This window comes from Lagenorhynchus albirostris, chromosome 13 (genome assembly GCF_949774975.1).
Source record: "Lagenorhynchus albirostris chromosome 13, mLagAlb1.1, whole genome shotgun sequence".
Lineage (NCBI taxonomy): Eukaryota > Metazoa > Chordata > Mammalia > Artiodactyla > Delphinidae > Lagenorhynchus > Lagenorhynchus albirostris.
Window position 1 is genome coordinate 28083653 of NC_083107.1, and position 12116 is coordinate 28095768.

Here is a 12116-nt window from a genome sequence, read left to right on the forward strand (position 1 = left end):
CCACTATTTGAGCCAATCTGAGTCCTGATAGCAGGGAAGTCACGGGGAATGAATGCTGTCAAGAGAGGGGGTCTAATATCCTCAATCCACTGATCCAATTGATGCTCTGTGTTTGTTATATATGAGCAAATATTTTCTCCCAGCCTTTCACTCATTTTTTAAACTTAATTTTCGAATAATTTTAAGTTTACAGAAAAGTTGCAAAGTGGTACAGAGTTCTATATCCCTCACCCAGGTTCCTCCATAAACATATTACCATGTGCATTTGTGAAAATGTTAAAAACCAACAGAGTTTTCCTAGCTCCTTAGTCTCCTCTGGTCCGTGACAGTTTCTCAGTCTTGTCTTTCATGTCCTTAACCGCTTTGAGGAGTACTGGTCAAGTATTTTGTTAGAACATCCTTCAGTTTGCATTCCTCTGATGTTTTTCTCTTGATTAGACTGGGGTTATGGGTCTTTTGAGCGAATACCACACAACTGAAGTGTTCTTGCCATTATATATCAGAGGTTACATGATGTCCATGTGACATCACTAATGATGTGAACCTTGGTCACTTGGGTAAGGCAGCGTCTGCTAGGTTTCCCCACAGTAAAGTTGCTATTTATCCCTTTCCATATTCTGTTTATTAGAAGCAAGTCACTAATTACAGCCCACACTTAAGATGGTGACAGGGAGAGGTGGGGTGTTAAGCTTTACCTTCTAGAAAGGGTATCTAAATAAATTCTTTGGAATTCTAAAAGGAAGTTTTGTCTCTTCATCCTCATGTATTAATTTAAATCATTTATTTATATCAGTGTGAACTCACGTACATGTGTTTGCACCGGTTTTAGGCTTTTTAAATTTTTTGTAATTTCTTGTTGTGATGTAACTCACACAACATAAAATTCATCATTTCAAAATGTACAATTCAATGTACGTTCGTCTTCTCCCAATGTTGTGCAGCCATCACTGTCTAGTTTCAGAATATTTCCATCACCCCCAAAGAAAAACTGTATTTATTAACAATCACTTCCAATTCCCCTCTCTCCCTATCCCGTGAATCTACTTTCTTTCTCTATTAATTTGCCCATTCTGGACAATTTCATATAAATGGAAGAGTAATATGTGTCCTTTTGTGTCTGGCTTTGTTCACTTAGCATAATGTTTTCAAGGTTTATCCATGTTGTAGCATGTGTCAGTACTCATTCCCTTTATGACTAAATAATATTCCATTGTATAGATATACCACATTTTGTTTATCCATTCATCTGTTGATGGACCTTTGTGCATCAACAAATGGACAGATAAGTCCAAAAAATATGAACAAATAACTTGTTTCCACTTTGGGGTTATTATGCACAATGCCGTTATGATCATTAGTGTACAATTTTTTTTGAACATGTGTTTTTAATTCTCTAGGTCCACACCTAGAGGAACTGCTAGGTCTCTATGTTTAACTTTTTGAGGAACTGCCAAACTGTTTTCCAAAGTGGCAGCATTATTTACAGTCCCACCAGCAATGTATGAGGGTTCAAATTTCATCACATCTTTGCCAACACTTCCTATTTTCTGGTTTACTTTTTTTTTTTTTTTAAATAATTGCCATCCTGGTGGGTATGAAGTGCTATCTCATTGTAGTTTTAATGTTCATTTCCCTAATGACTAACGACACTGAGAATCTTTCCATGTGCTTATTAGTCATGTGTATATTATCTTTGGAGAAATGTCTATTTCTTTGTTCCTTTTAAAATTGGGTCATTTGTCTTTTGATTTTGAGTTATAAGAGTTTTTCATATATTCTGGGTACTAGACCCTTATTATATTGCAAATCATTCAATGGAAAAAATCATTTGATACAAAAAAAGTTTTAAATTTTGATGAAGTCCAAATTTATCTTTTGTTTTTGTTGTTGCTTGTGCTTTTTGTGTGATAGCTAAGACTCTAAGAAACTGTTGCTTATTTTTAGCTTTTTAAGGAACCTCCATACTGTTCTCCATAGTGGCTGTACCAATTTACATTCCCATCAACAGTGCAGAAGGGTTCCCTTCTCTCCGCACCCTCTCCAGCATTGATTTTTTTGTGGATTTTTTTTTTTTTTTTTTTTTTTGCGGTACGCGGGCCTCTCACTGTTGTGGCCTCTCCCGTTGTGGAGCACAGGCTCTGGAAGCGCAGGCTCAGCAGCCATGGCTCACGGGCCCAGCCGCTCCGCAGCATGTGGGATCTTCCCGGACCGGGGCACGAACCCGTGTCCCCTGCATTGGCAGGCGGACTCTCAACCACTGTGCCACCAGGGAAGCCCCTTTTGTGGATTTTTTGATGATAGCCATTTTGACTGGTATGAGGTGATATCTCGTAGTTTTGATCTGCATTTCTCTAATAATTAGCAATGTTGAACATCTTTTCATGTGCCTCTTTGCCATCTGTATGTCTTCTTTGGAGAAATGTCTGTTTAGATCTTCCGTCCATTTTTCTATTGGGTTGGTTGTTTTGATGATATTAAGCCGCATGAGATGTTTGTAAATTTTGGAGATTAACCCCTTGTTGGTCACATCATTTGCAAATATTTTCTCCCAATCTGTGGGTTGTCTTTTCGTTTTGTTTATGGTTTCCTTTGCTGTGCAAAAGCTTTGGAGTTTAATTAGGTTCCATTTGTTTTTGATTTCTTTTCCATTACTCTGGGAGACGGATCAAAAAAGATATTGCTGTGATTTATGTCAGAGAGTGTTCTGCCTATGTTTTCATCTAAGAGTTTTATAGTGTCCAGTCTGACATTTAGGTCTTTAATCCATTTTGAGCTTATCTTTGTGTACGGTGTTAAAGAATATTCTAATTTCATTTTTCACGTGTAGCTGTCCAGTTTTCCCAGCACCATTTTTTGAAGAGACTGTCTTTCCCCGATTGTACAGTCTTGCCTCCTTTGTTGTAGATTAATTGACCATAGATGCTTGGGTTTATTTCTGGGCTTTCTATCCTGTTCCATTGATCTATATTTCTATTTTTGTGCCATACCATACTGTTTTGATGACTATAGCTTTGTAGGTATAGTCTGAAGTAAGGGGGCCTGATTCCTCCAGCTCTGTTTTTCTGTCTTGAGATTGCTTTGGTTATTCGAAGTCTGATCCTGCAGCCCCACTCCTGGGCATATATCTGGATAAAAACATGGTGTGAAAGGATACATGCACACCAATGTTCACTGTAGCACTGTTTACAATAGCTAAGAAATGGAAGCAACCTAAATGTCCTTTGACAGAGGAATGGATAAAGAAGACATGGTACATATATACAATGGCCATTAAAAAGAATGAAATAATGCCATTGCAGCAACATGCATGGACCAAGAGATTGTCAGACTGAGTGAAGAGAAAGTATTTCTCAGACTGAGAAAGAGAAATATCGTATTATATCACTCATATGCGGAATCCAAAAAGAAATGATACAAATGAACTTGTTTACAAAACAGAAACAGACTCACAGCCTTAGAAAATGAACTTATGGTTACTGGGGGGAAGGGTGGGTAGGGGGGAAGTTAGGGGGTTTGGGATTGACATGTACACACTGCTATGTTTAAAACGGATAACAAATAAGGACCTACTGTATAGCACAGAGAACTCTGCTCAATATTATGTAACAACCTGAATAGGAAAGGAATTTTAAAAAGAATGGATACACGTATATGTATAACTGAATCACTTTGCTGTATACCTGAAACTAGCACAACATTGTTAATCAACTATACTCCAATATAAAATAAAAAGTTTTTAAAAAGAGAAAAGAAAATTGATTTTTATATATTGAAAAAAAAACCTGTTGCTTAGTCCAAAGTCATGAAAATTTATGCCTTTATTCCAAGAATGTTTTAATTTTACCTCTTAGGTTTTTGACAATCCTTTTTTTTTTTTTTTTTTTTTTTTTTTTGCGGTACGTGGGCCTCTCACTGTTGTGGCCTCTTCCGTTGCGGAGCACAGGCTCCGGATGCGCAGGCTCAGCGGCCATGGCTCACGGGCCTAGCCACTCCGTGGCGTGTGGGATCTTCCCGGACCGGTGCACGAACCCGTGTCCCCTGCATCGGCAGGCAGGCTCTCAACCACTGCGCCACCAGGGAAGCCCCTGATGATCCATTTTGATTTGGATTTTTTTATGTGGTATAACTTAGGGGCTCCGAGTTCATTCTTCTACATATGAATATCCAGTTGTCCCAGCACATTTGTTGAAAAGACTATTCTTTTCCCATGGAATAGTCTTGGCACCCTTGTTAAAATCAATTGACTGTAGATGCATAAGTTTATTTCTGGACTCTCAGTTCTGTTCCATTGATTATACATCTATCCTTTGAATTTATATATTTTATCTTTTGTGTTATAATCCAGTGTTATATTATTTATTTTATTGCTCAGATAATTACAGGTTTGGTAACGGGAGCTCTTTCACGTTGGCTCCAGTGTACCTTTGATAACCCCCCATTCTTTTGTTAAAAACATTTCCTTGCTTTATAAAACTACAAGATGTTTTAAGATTATCTTGTCCTTTCCATGTTCCAGCCCTAGAATTAACCAGTTCTTCATGGAGCCCTGGTTCATTTTATGAGAGAATGATATTTAGAAACCAAGATCTGGGTGCTTGGTGTGCTCATTGCTATTGAGATGTCATCTTTTTGGCTCTCAGCATTCAGAGCTAGATACTTTATTATGTATGATAACCCATATATACACACGTATCTATAACTGTTTCTGTATCTATACATCTATGTGTATATGTGTGTATGGTATGATACATATATCACTGGACAAAGGTTCAGTGAGAACCTGGCTCCCGCCATCTACCAGCCATTTACTTATTTATTCAACCCCAGTACACAGTTTCAGAATTGTTAACCCATACGCTCACTTTCATCTCTTTTTAATTGTTTATACTAGCTTTCCTCATACAGAATTCTGAAATTTGATTTAGTTTGTCAGTCCTTTCCTTTAACCTAGAAAGGCTTTCCTACCCACCACCCACCCCCATATTATAAAAATAGTTTTGTTTTACATTTAGATATTCAACCTTTCTGGATTTTATTTTGGGGTTATATAACATGCTGATCTTACCTTTTTTTTTTTTTTTCCCTCAAATGGCTATCTGAAGGTCCTAAACACATATTATTGGTCAATCCTTTTCTCACTGATTTGAAATGCATGGGTCTATTCCTAGACTCAATATTCTACTGGTCTATTTGTCTATTTCTGTGCCGATAGGAAACATTTTAGTTTTTGTAACTTTAAAATATGTTCTGATATCTAGTAGGGAAATCTTCCATCACTGACCTTCTCCAAAAATTTCTTGGCTCTTCTTGTATGTTTATTCTCACAGATGAGCTTTAGAATTATTTTGTGAAGTTTTATTTTTAAAATCCCATGGGGATTTTGATTCAGATTACACTGAATTTATTCAATTTTGGAGAAACTGACTCCCAACATGGTGAGTCTCTGTTTAAGTCTTCTTTTATGTCTTACATAAAGTTTTATGTTTTCTTCCCGTAACTATTGCATTATTCATGAATTCACATTATTTGCATTACTCATATAAATCCACATGAATATTCATATTATTCACTACATATTTTAAATTAAATTTTCAATTTTATTAATGCTAACATTCAAGAAAGCTATTGATTATATATTTGTCATGTGTCTGAACAAGTTACTGCATGCTTATATTAGATCAAATAGGTTTTCAGTTGATTATCTGGGATATGCTATTGTAGGCAGTCCTAATATCTGTAGATACTGACAATTTCCAATTCCTTTGTAAATCAAAAACTTTATTAGTGGGGGAATGAAACACACAAATCACTAAGCAAACCTAATCAAGGAAAAACAATGTAAAAAAGTACAGATACTATCTTGATTTCTAAACAAAATTAGGAATCAGAAAATGGAAACTACCACAGAAAAGGAAGTTTAAATAATAGTTTAAATATAGGTAACGTTGAGAATAATCTATGTAATTTTGTGGAAATAAGTCCATAAACCTAAAGAAAGATGGATGATGCTTCTAGAAAAATATATATTACCAAGATTGACCCAGGAAGCGAGAGTATTTATAAGAGTATTTATACTCATAATTTTTATTTACCCTTGCATGTCTGATTTTTTTCTTCATTTAATTAGCTAAGACAACCAGACAGTGTTGAATATTAGTGGTAATGGTAAGAATCTGTCTCTTTTCTTGCTTTAATCAAAATGCTTCTAATGTTTAGTTATTAAATATGAGGTTTGCTATAGGCTTATAAAGTTGAGGGAGTTTTCTTCTATTCTTAGCTTACTATAAGCTTTTACAAGAAATTAGTGTTGAACTTCACTAAATGCTTTTTTCAGCATTTTCCTTCACCTATTCATATAGTAAAGTCCTAATGTTGGAACATCTTTTTGGTTCATTTATGGGTTCAACCATAAACTGGTCATGATGTATTATTATTTTGGTGAACTTCTGAATTTTATTTAGTACCATCTAATTTAGGATTTTTGTATGAATATTCATAAGTAAGATTCGTCTGTACTAACACTGTGTTTGTGCTGCCTTCAAAATGTTTGTTTTGGTACTCAGGAAGAATTATTTTTGAGAGCAATCTTATTTTTCTTTCTTTTTTTTGCTTTGGTGTATTAAGGGTTATCTGTTCCTTGACATAACTTGTAAAATTAACTTCATCTGGGGTAGGCGGAAGTAGCTAGAGTGCTGGTCATTGAGGTTTGTGATTCCTATGAGCCCTCAGGTGAGTGTGGATGGGGAGAAGCAGTTAGGGTGGGAAGTAACCTGAGAAAATAGGTTACCAGCATACTTAGTTTGTATATATTGTCTCTAAACAAACTCTTAACCATCCTGAAGATTCCTCTACTCCGAGGACAGTGGAAATGGGAACAGAGATGGGGGGTAGATTCAGGAACCCACATGGAAGGTGAACCAATTGACTTTGGTTAACTAAACAGCCAGGGAGGTGGGAGATGTCAAGTTAATGTCTCCTTGATTTATTGTAAAAAAAATGACAAGGTTGCTGGCAACAAGAGGTTCCAGAGGAGGGTTGGTTTTAGGGAAGATGAGGAATTCAGTTTGGGACATATCCTTCAGAAGCTTGATGAAGGAAACAGATTGAGCACAGAGTGCTGTCCAATGGTGAATGTAATCCTCACAACTAATTTACCTCTGATGTACAGATCAGTAAACTGGAGACCTGGAAAGATTGAGTTCTTCAAGGTCTTTTAATTCTGATGATCATGTTCTTTCCAATGCGTGCTTTATAAGGTATCAGCCCAGAGTTCGTTGGCATCAAGGGAAAGTCTTTTCAGGCTAAGAGAGATATTGGCTTGGTCACAGGCAGAAGGAAAGAAATGTTTAGAAATGGTTAGAATAAAGTTGGTTGAAGTGAGTGAGGTCCTAGAGTACATAAGACAGGACTTATTCAGGAAAACACTTTCTGAGAGCACAGACACTAGGACCATGAAGAGCAAGAGTGCACAGTTTCTGTACTTGATATAATTTTAATCTATCAAGAAAAACGAGCATGTCGTGAATTGCCTGATTTCCCAGTTCCCACTGATATAGCCCACCCCTCCTTCACTCTTCTTCCTCCCTCTTTCCAATGGTTCCAAAAGGCAGGAACCATATCTGCCTTAATGGCCAAGGTAGAGGGTAGTGTGTGAATGAGGAAGAGAGAAAGGATTACAGTGAGATGATAAACGTTAGGATACAATGTACAGAATGTTCTGGAGCACCAAGGAAAGGGTAACAAACTGGAAAGCTCCACACAAATAATATGATACTTGAATTGGGTTTTAAAAGATAAGTAGGAGGGACATCCCTGGTGGCGCAGTGGTTAAAAATCTGCCTGCCAATGCAGGGGACATGGGTTCGAGCCCTGGTCCGGGGAGATCCCACATGCAGCAGAGCAACTAAGCCCGTGCGCCACCACTACTGAGTCTGTGCTCTAGATCCCGCGAGCCACAACTACTGAGCCCACGTGCCACAACTACTGAAGCCCACACGCCTAGAGCCTGTGCTCTGAAACAAGAGAAACCACTGCAAGAGAAGCCCACACACCGCAACGACCCTATTTGCCACAACTAGAGAAAGTTCACGTGCAGCAAAGAAGACCCAACACAACCATAAATAAATAAATTTATTTTAAAAAAAAAAGTTAAGTAGGAGTTTACCATTCAATGAGAGGAGGATATTTAAAGCAGAAGGATATTCAAAACACTGGTAACTGGTATGTGTACAGGCTTAGGTTACCTTATACTGATCAGACTGGCAAAATTAGAAAATGGAATAATGCAAGTGTTGTTTATGATGAGGGGAACCAGCCATCTTTGTTCACAGCTGATGAATGTGGACCAGTGCAGCCTGGCTGGAGTCACACAGCAGAACTTAACTTAAAAATGCACATCCCGTAGGACCCTGTAGGCTCATTCCCGGTTAAACGCCCAGAGAAAATGACATTCACTGCATAATGTTTGTAGAAATAGGGAGTTGGAGGAAATCTAGGTGTCCAGGGTAAAATGTGGTAGATACATATTTTGGAATATTTTACAGCAGTCAGAGTGACAAACTAGAAGTACATAAAGCGACATAAACAGATATCAAAGACAGTGCTACATTTTTAAAAACCCAAAACACACAAGATCTATACTGCAAGATCTTTTATGTTAGTTAAAAATGCATGCATACAAAAGATCGCACTATTTTCAAAGATGCACACACATCACCTGCGCACATACCACCACGATGGATTGCGGGTCTGGAGGTGAGGGCTGGGGATCAAAGGGGAAAGGGAAACGAGTGAAGCCTGCGCTGACTGAAATATACAGCAACTGACGGGTATGATGATCAGTTTCCTGCCCCTGAAGTCCAAATAAAGGACCTAGAAGTGTAAAAGTGTATGTCATGCTTTTGCCACGGAAGAGGCTGGGTGAGTTGGAGGGAGCCCCAGAGCTGAGGCTGGGGGAGGGGCTGGAGTCAGAGTGCCAGCCCGGGGCCCATCCTGAGGGCAACAGGGAGCTGCTGACAGCTTTTAAGGAGAAAAGAACATTTTGCTTTAAAAGGTCCCCTCTGGTGACCTAGAGGAAAGCTTGGAGACGGTGCAGTGTTTAGAAGACCACTTTAAAATGACAGGAGAAAGACACAGAGATCAGAACTAATGTGGGTAGGTGGGGTAGCAAGACCGTGGGCGGTCTGGAGTGAGTGCCTCCTAGGGGCCCCCGTGGGAACCCACGCCAGACCACCTGCTTTTTGAACTGAAGCCGCCACTGGCTTCCCTCCTTTCAGGAGAGCAGCTGGGAGGCCAGAGTAACATTGTATCTCCTCTCCTAGTTGCGTTCCCTCCTCCATCTCTGCCTACCCTGACAACAGAAAGCAGGAGACTCAAGTGCTAAGTCCAGCTCTTCCCTCTGGTTCCAGAAGAGACCTTGGACAGGTCACAGCTTCTCTCTGGGCCTCACTTCCCCTCTCCCTTTTCCAGTCTGCATTTTCTTTGGTTCCATATTATTTCCCTAGTAATAGCCCTCAACAAGGAAATCTTGCCCTCTCTTGAAATTCCGCCCCCCAGGTGTCTCAAAAGTCCTGACATCCTCCTTAATCTTCCAGCTCCTCTGCCCCGCCCTGGTGAGGAGGACCAACAAATTGGTATTACAATGGCCCTGCTGATCGCATTATGGGTGTCTAATGCAATATGCCCTCGTGAGGACCATCCATCAGAGCAGAGCCCCTCCCCACGTCCCTGCCATCCCCAGTCACATTAGTCAGGAAGCCCATTCATCACTACCACGCACCTCCATGGAGACCGGCCTAGACAGATGAGGGGCCGAATCAGATTTATGGGGAGGAATCGTGGAAAAAATCAGCCCCATCCATCTCCCAGACACTGAAGAGGGAGCCCTGTGTCCCCACTCCCTCCAAGGCTCCTTAGGGAAACGGGTACTAATGGAGAAGGCCAGCCAAGTTGCTTTTGTCTCCCTGAAGGCCCATTCCTGAGCGCCAGGGTTGCCTAGCACCGCCCTAGAACTGGCTTCTTGAGGAGTTCATAATTTTTGGAGCAAAGGCCCCGCCAGGACTGGGACACAGTGCCCGGAGTCAGCCCAACTTCTGAGAATCCAGGGAATTCATTCAAGGGGGTCCCGGGTTGGGTTAACTGCTGTGAGCAAAGGCTGGGGAGCAGTAGGCACTAAGCCCAGCTCAGGGATGGGGCCAGGCCCAGGGTAAACATCTCAGGGAAGGTGATTGCACCCAGGCCTTCCATCTGGGATGAGGCCTTGCTCGGGGCTCATTTCAGCTCTGCCCGGCCACACCGGGCCCCTCTCCTGGGCACAGAAGTGGCTGAGAGGACTGAGGATGGAGTGGCGCAGGAAGGGGAACAACTGCCTTGCAGGTCCCAGGATCTGTGAAACCTGAAGCTTGTATGACTCAGCGAAGCCTCTTGAGGGAAATAATGCAAAGTATGAATTGCCAGGGCTTTGGAAGGAGACTGTACAAGTGAGAAATCCCAAAGTTTTGGCTTCCTTGGCTTTACCTTGAATCTGTCCCAGCTCTGAGCCCCAAATGTCACAACTGCCAATTGCCCAGTAAGGCAAGACGACTTCTCCCCCTTCTTATAAGAAAATTGAGCCTGAGACATGAAGTGACTTGGCCAAGACTATACAGCTGATGAATGGCAGGACTGACTCCCTGACCTGTGCTAGCGTTGGCGGGTCCTATGGGGCGGGGCCTTCTCTCCAGGCCATCCCCAAGCTGTGGACGGGGTGTGCCCGCTGCCCTCGGCTGCTCTCTACCCTGGTGCTGCAGCTGCCCTGGGGATCCTGACAAGGGACCAGTCACAGGGACAGGGGGGTGGAAGAAATCCTCGTACCGTTAAGCCCTGAGGGATCAGTGATGGGTGCTCTGAGCTTGGGGCTGCCCCTGCCCTACAGTAACTATTCCTGCTTCCCCTAAATTGACCAGGGTGCCATCGGAGATGGGTCCTGGTAGGGGGAGCTCAGGGGCTGAACAGCACTGGAGGCCTGGATCTTGGGCCCAGGCAGAGGGCCACGAAGGGTCCTTTTTATGTTTGTGTACCCTTCTCTGAGAAGCCTGCCCTGCCCCACCCCCAGTCTCATCCCCCAGGCCTTCCTCACTCCACCCGGGCTCTGGTGAGCTGTCCCTTACCCAAGCCAGTCACTGCTCATCTGGGTACTATGGTGCTGAGAAGACTGGGTGGCCCTCCTCCTGCTGGGCCAGAGGCTCCAAGGCCCTGAAGCTCCACCCTGAACCAGCTTGTGGAGAATGGGGAGGGGTCTGGGCATGCGTAGCGGTGGCGGGGGGTGGGGGGGGGGAGGAGTGGAACGGGCGAGTCTCCATGAGCACGTATGAATGCACAAGGAGCATCTTTGAGAATAAGAACGTATGTATAAAGCAGAAACTAACACACCATTGTAAAGCAATTATACTTCAATAAAGATGTGTATATATATATACACACACTAAGGTATTATTAAAAAAAAAGTATAGTTGAAAAAAAAGAAGAAAAAAAAGAATGTGTGTGTCCACCCAAGAGAGGAAGCACTGCAAATGTTTCCCTGCTCATTTGCTCTCCCTGTGATGATTGTGCTGGGTAACTTCCCCACAGCTGCCACTTGCCCCTGAGGGCAACGCCGTGCCTTGTCTCCCCTCAGAGGGCAGGCCTAGCCTAGGGCTGTCTGAGCTGCCGCTTTCTTAACTAGCGTGTGGAGACCTTACCTAAGTACCTCCATCCTCCTCCCCTTCCCTCACCAGTCTCTCACCCTTCTCTCCTGGGTTCCCCCAGCCCAGGCCCCTCCAGGCCAGCTCTGCACCCCTGCTTGCTCTTCCAGCATGTGGACTCTCCTGGATGGGTCAGGAGAGTGCGTGGGAAGAGAGTCCATCCCTCTCTCTTCATTGCCTGGTTTGCTTCCCATGTTTTCTGCATTCCCCATTCCCACATGGGGTTTCAGTGTGATCAGTCCATCGATTAGGTTTGGTCCTCCTTCTGACCTCACTGGATCCTCACACACCCTGATCCCACAGCGGCCCCCTTCCTGTCTCAGCCCTGAGCACAGAGCAGAAGGCTACAGAGTCAGGTTGTGTTCTCCAGGAACCCACAGTCTGCTGGAGCACACA